Source organism: Grammomys surdaster, unplaced genomic scaffold, assembly GCF_004785775.1.
Source record: "Grammomys surdaster isolate TR1022 unplaced genomic scaffold, NIH_TR_1.0 1026, whole genome shotgun sequence".
NCBI lineage: Eukaryota > Metazoa > Chordata > Mammalia > Rodentia > Muridae > Grammomys > Grammomys surdaster.
The window spans coordinates 7,126-18,312 of NW_021605445.1; the positions used below are offsets into that span (position 1 = coordinate 7,126).

The window sequence follows — 11,187 nt, forward strand, 5'->3', positions numbered from 1 at the left end:
CTTTTAACATCCAAAACGAATCCTCTTCACACCAACCATCTAAGTTAAATAAACAGAAGTCTCCATTAACCTGCACCTCTGTGTGTATACTTTTGAAAAGCACACGGTGCCACTCTCCTTTAAATGAACGTACTAATTAGTGTATTAATAAATAGCTGAATGGAATCAATGAGACATGTAATCAAGGTCTGACCAGGAGACGGGGCCAGGCTGAAGAAGCTGAAGGGAAGGAGAGGAAGGAAAAGAATCTTATTAACACGTTTGCTGAGAGGGGACATGTAAAATCCATGTCCAGAATTCAATGAAGACACAGCCAAAGTTGACAGTTGGTGGGAAGCTAAGTGCTTGCCCTGCCTCCTCCCTTCTACAGAGAAGTTCCTGTTGAGAGTTAATGGGACCAGCAGGGAGGACAGAAGTTAATTGGTGTTAGGAAAGCCATTCAGAGATGGTGTCCAAGATCACAGCTGGAAGAATTACCCAGAAGGTAAGGACGAAGGCCTAACTTCTAGACCTGTATTCAAAATACTAAGAACAAGCTTAGGAGAACTGATTAGATTCTCAAGGAACATTGGCTCTCCAAAAGATTCTGTAGTAGGAGTCATTTGTTTGGGCAGGGGGGGTGTTAGTCTTAGTCATCCCCAAAGTCTGGGCTTTTTAATTCCAAGATGCCTGGTAGGGGGCCTGATCAAGGCAGCCTTAGAGGTCTCCTCCTCTAAGAGACCACTATTCCCCTGCCCCAGTTCCATTTCCTGGGACACACCTCTGAGCAGAGCAAGAAGGCTCTAGAAATTGCTGAGAGGAAAGACTTTGCAAGTCTGAGGTTTCCAGATGAACTGAGATCTTATTATTCACTCAGGTGAGCTCTGAAACCTGATTTACTCCAGCTGGGGCCCCACTCCTTTGGGCTGCAAATGCCTAATTTTCATTTTCTTGGAGATAAACATTAGAAGAGACACCTGTGTGTACAAAGTCCGTTGGTGCCTCAGCCCCTCCCCCAAAGCCAGCTAAGGAACACCGAGAGGAGTGGACCATGCAGCAGAATTCAAAGGCAATTAGAAATCAAGAATTTTTTTTTACCCTACTTGCCCAGCATTAACTGTGGCAAGCCTTACCAGGTGGCAAAAATTGGCTCCTTAGCCCTTGGTAGACTACTGAGAAGCAATGCCCCCTCACCTCCCACCCCCACCCCCATGCCATAGAAATTAGCTTCCTTTGTCATTCTGCTTGCTGGAGAAGGAAGTCATTAAGTGTGTGACTCACACACAGTTAACCTCTTGTCTGCCTGACTCTCCCCGGGCACTGGTCTGTACACATGTATGACCTAGAGGCCTAGCAGAGCCTACATCCTGAGCTCTGTTTCTGGCACCAGCTGTGGCTTACGACCCGCTCACCCTGAAGCCCACATTTCCTCAAAATGGCCGTGAGGACATATATTAAAGGAAGCATGGGGACACGGGAGAAGACAGCTCTCAGTGGCTCTTGAGCGATTTCCCACATTATGACTAGTCATGCCTTTTCCCAAGAGGCTCCCAGCACTATGGAAACATCTCCAGGTTTAGACCTGGCCTGACCCATTAGAAGAGTGAAGGAGTGACAGCCATTAGCTCAGGGGCGGAACTTCCTATCAGGTTCCTCACGTGAAATGAAATGCACAGAAGCCAGAGACCACTGACCTGGTGGGAAACACAGACAGTTGGTGGATCAGCAGTGACACATTCACTTTCCTGTCAGGTTCCAGAAGTTCTAGCAAAGTCTCCCTGTACCAGTCAACATCCTCGGAAGCGCCACATTGGCATTCTGCTTCTTCGAGTCAAGCATTATGCTTTTCACAACAAGCTCTTCCTGCTGCCCAGCTCCTTATGCTGCGGGTCACCACATAATTGACTGTGGAGGTGGAGAAAGCCTTGGCAGCGGTAAAAGGTTTCCGGAAGCATAATAACCAAAAATTAATTCAAAATCAAGCATGTAATGAATCCGAGGTGTGCCGGGCAGCACTCCCTGTGTTACATCACGCAGCTTTACTGCAGCCTTGGGTCTGAACACACAGCATGTAAACATTAGCCTGGCCATGCTGTCCTGCGCAGCAACACCAGTGAGGAGCTACGAAAAGCATCTCAGCTCAGAGTCAAGAGTGCTGTGCATGATGAACCACACTGTTTGAGTCTTGCCCACGGCATTTTTCTGATCCTGTAAAGACCTAACAATTTGCTGAGGGAAAATACAGACTTTGTAATATTTTCTAGCCATCAACCCTCAGCATGTAAATGCCAAATTAGTTTGTCTTTGGATTGTGTTGTGTCAGCAACTTTTTAAGAATAAGAAGGGCTATAAGGGAAAGTTGGGGTTGAGGGTAAGAAGGGGAAATAATGTAATTATGTTGTCATCTCACAAAAGAAAAAGACAATTTTTAAAAAGTAGTCTATACAGGTTTTTAAACACCTTGCTGTTTGAGGCACTGGAAAGAGGGCTCAGCAGCACATACCGTTCTTGCAGTGGACAGGAGTTTAGTTCCCAGCACCCCACACTGTGACAGCTCACAACTGTCTGTAATTCTAGTTCTGGGGGTCCACTGCTACTTCTGGCCTCTGTGGAGACCAGTCAAGCACATGGTACATATCAAAATATTCACTGACATACATAAAAATAAATATTTTTTAAAAGTGCTGTTTGAGTTGCCAGTTTAAGTTTTATTTTTTTTAATCATTAAATGAATTTTGGCTTCAGATTACGACAGAATTTCCAACAATGTCTAAAATGGACCTAGATGTACATCTGACATTCTATGCTATGTCTGTATGAAGTAGCAGTCTTTGCACTGCTGTTATAAAATGAAAATACTGGGGTGGAGCCGGGCCTCCCCTCTGAGGTCCCACGCTTGAGAGGCTCAGTCATGCAGGGAAACCTCAGATTTGCCTCATCAGGAGATGACGTTAAAATATGGGATGCTTCGTTTCTGACATTGGTGGATAAATTCAATCCCCACACGTCAGTGCATGGAATCAGTTCAATCTGTTGGAGCAGCAATAATAACTTTCTAGTGACAGAGTCTTCCGATGGTGACAAAATAGTGGTATCAAGTTGCAAATGTAAGCCTGTTCCACTTTTGGAGCTTGCAGAAGGACAAAAGCAGACATGTGTCGATTTAAATTCTACATCAATGTATTTGGCAAGTGGAGGCCTAAGTAACACTGTTAATATTTGGGATTTAAAGTCAAAACGACTTCATTGGTCTCTTAAGGATCATAAACGTGAAGTGACTTGTGTGGCATACAATTGGAATGATTGTTACATTGCTTCTGGGTCGCTCAGTGATGAGATTATCTTACACAGTGTAACTACTAATACATCCAGTACGCCTTTTGGCCATGGAAGTAAGCAGCCTGTCCGGCACGTCAGGTCCTCCTTGTTTAGGAAGTCTCTTGGGCAGCGTCTCGGATAATGGAGTAGTGACCCTCTGGGATGTGAACAGTCAGAGTTCATACCACAGCTTTGACGGCACACACAAAGCTCCGGCTTCAGGCATCTGCTTCTCTCCTGTCAATGAACTGCTGTTTGTAACCATAGGCCTGGATAAAGGAATCATCCTCTATGACACTTCCAGTAAGAACCTACTGAAAACGTTAGTGGCTGACACTCCTCTGACTGCAGTAGATTTTATGCCGGATGGAGCTACTTTGGCTATTGGAACCTCCCATGGGAAAATCTATCAGTATGACTTGAGGATGCTAAAATCACCAGTGAAGACCACCAATGCCCACAAGATATCTGTGCAGTGTATAGCATTTCAGTACTCCACATCTCTGACAAAGGCAAGTTTAAATAAAGGCTGCTCAAATAAGGCCTCTGCAGTGAACAAACGGAGTGTTCCTGTGAGCAGCAGCACTGGGGCCGCCCAGAATTCTGGAATTGTCAGAGAAGCACCCAGCCCTTCCATTGCCACAGTTCTCCCACAGCCCGTGACGACAGCTCTGGGCAAAGGAGCAGGGGCAGCTCAGGACAAAGCATGTTTGGCTCAAAGCAAAAATACAGATATTTTATCTAAGGAAACAGATCCTGGAAAAAGTTAAGATTTCTCCAGCTTTGATGATACTGGGAAAAATAGTTAGGTGACATGTTCTCACCAATTAGAGATGATGCTGTAGTCAACAAAGGAGATGATGAATCTGTAGGCAAAGAAGATGGCCTTGACTTTCTACCACAGCTAAACTCAGTGTTCCCCCTGAGGAAGAATGCAGGCACCTCCAGCACACTGGTTCTCCACTCCAGCCCTCTTAGTGTCCTCATTGGATCTGCAGGGAAAAAGAAATGGAAAGCCATGAGCTGTCAGCCGAGTCTAAGAGAACATACCTAGGGAAGCAGGAACCTAAGGACTCCTTGAAGCAGTTTACAAAGTTGATCTCCTCTGGTGCTGAACCTGGAATTCTAAATACCTGTCCATGGTCTAACCAAGTGAGAAATCTTGAGAAATTTGAGAAGCCAGAAAAAGATATTGAAGCCCAGTTGATACATGAACCCTCAGTCAATGGATCCTCATCTTCAGTACCAAAGGCAGCATCGTCCGTCACTGCTGGAGTAGCCAGTTCACTCTCAGAAAAAAATAGTCGATACTCTTGGGAACAGTTGGCCAAGTGCACCTCTCTCCTCTGTCCAGATCTGATTCATTCAGAATATGATCCAAGAAACACTGGATGGCTTCAGGGAAGCTTGCCATAGGAACATTGTGAATCTGCAAGTGGAAATGATTAAACAGTTTCATATGCAACTGAATGAAATGCACTCTTTAATGGAAAGATACTCAGTGAATGAAGGCTTAGTGGCTGAGATCGAAAGGCTGCGAGAAGAAAACAAAAGGCTGTGGGCCCATTTCTGAAGACTCAGGACACCATGATTTGTTATGAGTTAGGAGGTTTCTGGTAACTAAAATACACAGAATAAGTGTTGCCCACATGGCCTTGAAAATGGATATTGCAGCATGCACTATTCCATCTCTGTCAGACATATTTATATTTTTATATTAAAACTGCTCAGAATACCATCTTCCTAGTGGGGAAGTCAACAGGATCTTTATTTTCTGAATGCCTTAGTCATACACTAAGTGCCCTTTTCCTAAAAGAAGAAAATTTTCATAAGAGTAGGTTTATGTTTTGTAAATGACTTTTTGAAACAGATATATTTTTGATGGACAAATTGTATTCCAAATTTTTTAGGTAGCCAACGTTTAAAACCTTGGTATACCTTCTATTTTATGAAGAAATAATTTTAAAGTGGCAACTGGAGTTTTTCACAGTTTAGTAATTATTTTGTTAACATGATGACATCAGGTATGCCTTATTTATTTAGTGTATATGTAATACATTTTGGAACTTTGCGTTGTACAGATACATGGTACCTTTGTTCTGGTTACCTAACTTTACATATGAAAAACTTTTAAGGGTTTGGAAGATTCAAGGGCTATTCATCTGCTGATTGTCTAATGAATTAACGATGTGCAAAATTGTATTATAAGATTATCATCACCGTGACTCAACTTAGGATCAGTGATATTTTCTTGTAAGATACTAAATATTACAATATTGTTGCCATTTTTTCCTCACAAGTGAAAGGCATAGATTATGTCTTCTGTGTTGTGTACCATTAACTTTCTCTGATTATAGTGTGTTGTGAACAGCACTTTCTATCATTAGCCTTATGATATTTATAAAGGTTCACCATGTAAAGAATTTACACATTGGCAGCACTGGCCGTGTTCATCTGCCTGCTGTGATCCACACTTTGATAGGGTTGGATTAAGGGGCTACTCACCCATTTATATTCTTGTTGCCTCTTGCCCAAAGATTTCAACTGTGTACTCTATATATAGATCTGTTACCCACTTTTGCTTTCCAGGATCAAGATGCTTACTAAAATGTAGCTTAGATTACTCACTTTATGTGTTTTTAAAAGAGATGGAAACTGTGTGTATTTAATAAATACAAACCTATGAATAATTATCTCCAAAAGTGGAACAGGAATAGGACTTTACCCAGGTGACTCAGAAAGTCTATTTGTGTATCAAGTTTCTGTGGTCTTTTCTTGGCAAATGTGGCGGCATTATGACTTATAACAAGTCCCCTTATATGTCACTCAAACAATGTTAGAATGCAGAAGTCCTTCGTCTATATACTACATTTTAATCTATTAATATTTTCCTACTTACATTTTCTATAGGTGTATACATTGTATTTTAAAAGGGGTCTGATAGAACATGTATATAGGTGAAACATTTGTCATGGATTTAAGCACTGAGTCCAATAAATTTATGTATTCAAAACATAAAAAAATAAAATAAAATGAAAATACTCATAAAATTGGAAAAAAATGCTGAAAATGTTCTGTGTCTGACAGTATCAAATATTTAGCCAAGATTTAATTCTCTATGAAAAAAATAAACAAGTGTGCCCACCTTACTAGTATGTAAATTTACTTTCATCTGTAATAAGTAGTAAAACTATACATAATTGCCAAAGATTTGTTTTAAAATAAATTCCTTTATAATTTATAGTCAGAAAATGTTCACATGATAAACCTACTTCATGGAACTATAAATCTAGAATCACCTAAGACTTTCTCTGGCAATAAGGGCCAGGAGAGAAAAGGGGGGGAGATCTCTCCATCATGTCTATGTCTCTGAGATTAGAAAATACTAAAGAGAACACTAAAGAGACAGAGGGAAAAGGAAGATATGACACTGAGGTCTTTACAGGCTTACCAGGATACTAACTGAAAATTAGGGAATTCTGTCCCCTCTGGTCCCTCAGGACTTGGTAAGTAGAAATCACTGTGGGGGAAGAGAAAGGAAACACTTCCCTGTGCAAGAGGATGCAAGACCTGCTAATGGAGCATATGAACATGTCTTTCTCACCTGTGGGACATGGGTGTATCCACTATAGCACAGGAGGCAGCTGAAGCTCCCTCTGAGTTCTACTCCAGCCTAGTCTACAGAGGGAGACCCTACCTAAAACTAAATAAGAAAAATAAATAAACTACAGTATAGCGAATTAGAGACCCTATCTAAAGAAAGGAAAGGAGAGATGCAAAGGAGACACTGTATGGTGTGCTTACAGCAAAATGTAACTTCTTGATTTTGTCTAAGGATCTCTGTTTAGATCATGACAGGTGATTATAGAGACAGACACGGAGATGATAACTATTTCCAAACCAAATGTGCTATCTGGGCCACAGGCTCTTCTGTCATCACTCTAAATGGCTGGAGAATAAAGGATGACTGTGACGAGAATCCTAGGGTGAGGTTCTAATGAGAAATAGTACCGGAGATGCCAAGTTTTCTTTGGAGGACAGAACGTTTGGAGGACAGAACAGAAGGGACAGTTTTCCTGCATGGTGTACTCTGCAGTGGAAAAACAATCCTAGTCAGATCTGGTGACATTGTGCAGGTAGAAGACTCATCATCTTTAAAACACACTGACACACACACACACACACACACACACACACACACAGAGGGAGAGAGAGAGAGAGAGAGAGAGAGAGAGAGAGAGAGAGAGAGAGAGATTACCAGGCTCTCCAAGCTTTTGTTCTCAATATACATAGCTAATCATATTTCTCCACAGTCAACCTATGGTTCTTTCTTTTATGGTGCCAGTAAGAGTGCCTGGGAATAACCCAATGTTCCAAGGTGAAGAGTATGTCATCATGAAGAGATGGCACTTATTTTCAGAGCTGAGGTGCCTGGGAGAACTGAACATTCTCTGACAACCAGGATGCCTCAGGGCAATGGATTCTGATTGGATAGCTGGCCACACGCTGTAAAAAGCATGCAGGAAAATCTCAGGGGGCCTTGCTGTGTGGTCTAAGGTTATCTTGTCAGGAAAGCAGGACCTGGGGCTGAACAGAGTAGAAATGGGGTGTTTTCATAACTATCCCTGTTGGATGCAATTGAGCATATACAAGTCTGTAGATGCCACACATGCTGAACATACCTCTCTCCTCTCCAGTGAACCATATCAGCCTTGGGACTCTCTGTAGGCAGACATTAGCAGATCATGTCCTACAATGCTTGGCAAAGCATCTATGCAGTACTTAGCAGTGGTTAGTCACTGCCAAGAGTCTCCTGTGTTCTCTCCCCTAAAACCACATTTAGACTCTTGGGTAGAAAAACAGAATTTTAAAAAGCCAATAAACATCCCTATGGCTGGAGAGGTGGCATTATCTGTATCACCTCTGTGAGTGCTATAAAAAATAAAGTACTCTTACATGCTGGTACTGGCAAAATCAATGGCTAAACAGATCCCAGGTTGGTTGTGTAAACATGGGTGCTAAATCTAGACTCTTGGAGAATTTTTGACTTGTCCATAAATGAAGGAATCCCTATAAATATCTGAAGTCCTTTTTTAAGAGGTCTTATTCAGAAAGAGGGAGAGAGAGAGAGAGAGAGAGAGAGAGAGAGAGAGAGAGAGAGAGAGGAGAGAATAGGTGTGATAAGAACAGCTACTTGAACGTTTCTTACCAATGATTCACAGAACCCCAAGGATTGCTGAAGCCCAGTGCAAAAAAGATGTGACTGTGAAGCAAGAGGATTCAAGTTCAAGGTGGCAAGAAGCAGAACTAACAAGGTTTAGGTCTGAAAAGCAGGGAATAGCTTCGCACAACATTGTGGCTGCTTCTACAAATTGGATGATTAATATATGCCAAACTGTACACAAACTAGTTCCCGTGTGTGTCCTTTAATTGTCACATTGGTTCTTAATGTATTACTTAACCTTTTAGGGATAGAGAAATTGGATAGCAACGGAAATAAGCAACACACTCAAGGACAGAGCCAAAGACGCTAACGTGATATCTGTAAATTATAGTAATCTCCCTCTTATCCATAAATGATGCATTTAAAGATTCCCACTGGGTACCCAAAACTGTAGATAACACTGAATACCATAAATACTGCACATTCCTATATGTATATCATGCCTACAGTGGACTTTAATTTAAAAATTAGGCACCATAAGTGATTAACAACAGTAAGTAACAATAAAATGCAACAAGTTTAACAATACACTACAATGAATGTAGTGTAAACCTGGGTATATTTCTCTTCTTCAATATCTAACTGTAGTGACTCTCTCCACTTGTGGCTGTGTGATCCCTCTGTGATAAGACAAGCTGAAGATTAAGGTTATATGTACTGTGAAATACTATCAGACAGCTGCTTAGTTAGTGTCTAAACATAGGTGCATTAATGCCAATAAAACCATAACAAGACATCCCTGAGTAATGGGCAGGTAGCATACAGTGTGGACCCAATGCAGAAAGAGGTCACTCTTGACCTGAGTGTGAATCACCTGAGGGCATGGATTTTGTGCTACTCACAATGGTGCATGATTTTTAAACTTACCAAATTTCTGGAAGTTTCCACTTAGTATGCTTGGTTTGTAGGTGACTGTAACGTAAACTCCAGGTAGTGTAACCATGAGTAAAGGAGGGTGCTTTATGCTACCTCATCTTCCTACTTTAGCTCATATGCATTGGGGGCACTGTGAACAGAGAGGCTCATGCTTGTGTGTGTGTGTGCATGTGTGCACGCACAAACACACACACAGCTGGCAAACTGAGGTTGAAAGCCTCCTTCAGAGCCCACACTTAGTGTTCCAACTACACTGTCTCAGCAGGCATCACTGGATTTATTAATGAGCATAAGAGGTGTTAAGAAGAATTTTTCAATGGAAACTGACGTCAAAGACAGAGGATTGGTTAGAAGTTGCTTCCAGGAATCTTTGCCCTATGGACATAAGTGTCTGGCAGCACAGAGCCCTTTGTAGCTCTATTCTTACCTAGGACTCCCATTATGTCTCAGTTCCAGCCTTCAGAGCAGTCAACCCTATGATCCTCTGGGTCATGAGCCCCTTGGGTGGCAGCCAAGTTACCCTTTCACAGGGTTTGCCTAAGACCACTGGAAAACACAGATGCTTACACTATGATTCATAACCGTAGTAAAATTACAGTTGCAAAGTAGCAACAAAAGTAATTTATGGTTGAGCATCACCATAACATGAGGGACTGTATGAAAGACTCGAAGCATTAGGAAAGCTGAGCACCACTGCCCTAGAAAGCGAGTGGAACCCTGTACCTACAGTATTGCTGCCTTTGCCTCAGATAAGCTCATCAGTGTCCCCAAGTCAGTGTATTGCAAAGTTTCTTATCTGTGGATCATGCAGAAAATATTTTTGCTTCACTCAAGGACCAAAAGAAGGGGCCTCTGTCACCTGTGTTTCCCACACCCTCTCGTCTGTGTGTGGTGGTGGGAGGTGAAGGGACTTACTGCCTTAACCATCTGTCTCCTGGTAGAGCAGCTGGGACAGACATCATGTCCTTTCTCACCTGTAGGAGTAGGGTGGGCCTGGTGACAGACAAAGATTGGCAGGAAGGGGAGAAGTGAGTTCATAATCTGCTTTCAGTAGCAGGTAGTACAGAAGAAAGCCTACAACTGTCACCTATCTGTCATTACTAAAAACAATCTGTCCCTGTTTCTGGCAGTGTGGCACAAGTCGGCTACACTGATGGGTCTATCTGTTCTGGAGTCTGGACTGGGTCCTTGGCACTCCCAGACCCAGAAACAGTAACTTGATGGTTATTTGTCAAACTCCAAAGGGTTGCTCTACAGGAAATGTCATGGCAAGGGTTCTGCCCTTGGTGCTGGGTGTGCTGTTTCACATTTTTATCAGTAATTTGAATGAAGACTGAGAATCACATTTCCCAAACTTGACGATGACAAGTTCCAGGACTTGGGAAGGTCAAATGGGACAATACAAGAGCAGTCATGTGCTATTACAGTAAGGCTGAACCTGCTGACGGGCATAACCCACCGTTTGAAGAAATTTCTTTTTTTTTAAATTGGATATTTTATTCACATTTCAGATATTATCCCCCTTACCCCATTTCCCACCCCCTCTGCCCAGGAGCCCCCTATCCCATCCCCTTCCTCTTGCTTCTATGAGGATGTGCCCCTACCTCTCACCCCCACTCCCACATCCCCACCCTCGAATTCCCCCACACTCAGCATCCAGCCTTCATGGGACCAAGGATCCCCTCTCCTACCTATACCTGACAGAACTATCCTCCCCTACATATACAGCTGGAGCCATGGGTCCCTCCCTAAGTGCTCCCAGGCTGGTGGTTTAGACCCTGGGAGCTCTG

At 42.6% G+C, this 11,187-nt stretch overlaps 1 pseudogene; it reads left to right on the plus strand.

Moving 5' to 3' along the window:
* The first annotated feature begins 2,876 nt into the window (after positions 1 to 2,876).
* LOC114634593 lies at positions 2,877 to 4,877 on the plus strand (annotated as a pseudogene).
* Positions 4,878 to 11,187: the final 6,310 nt, after the last annotated feature.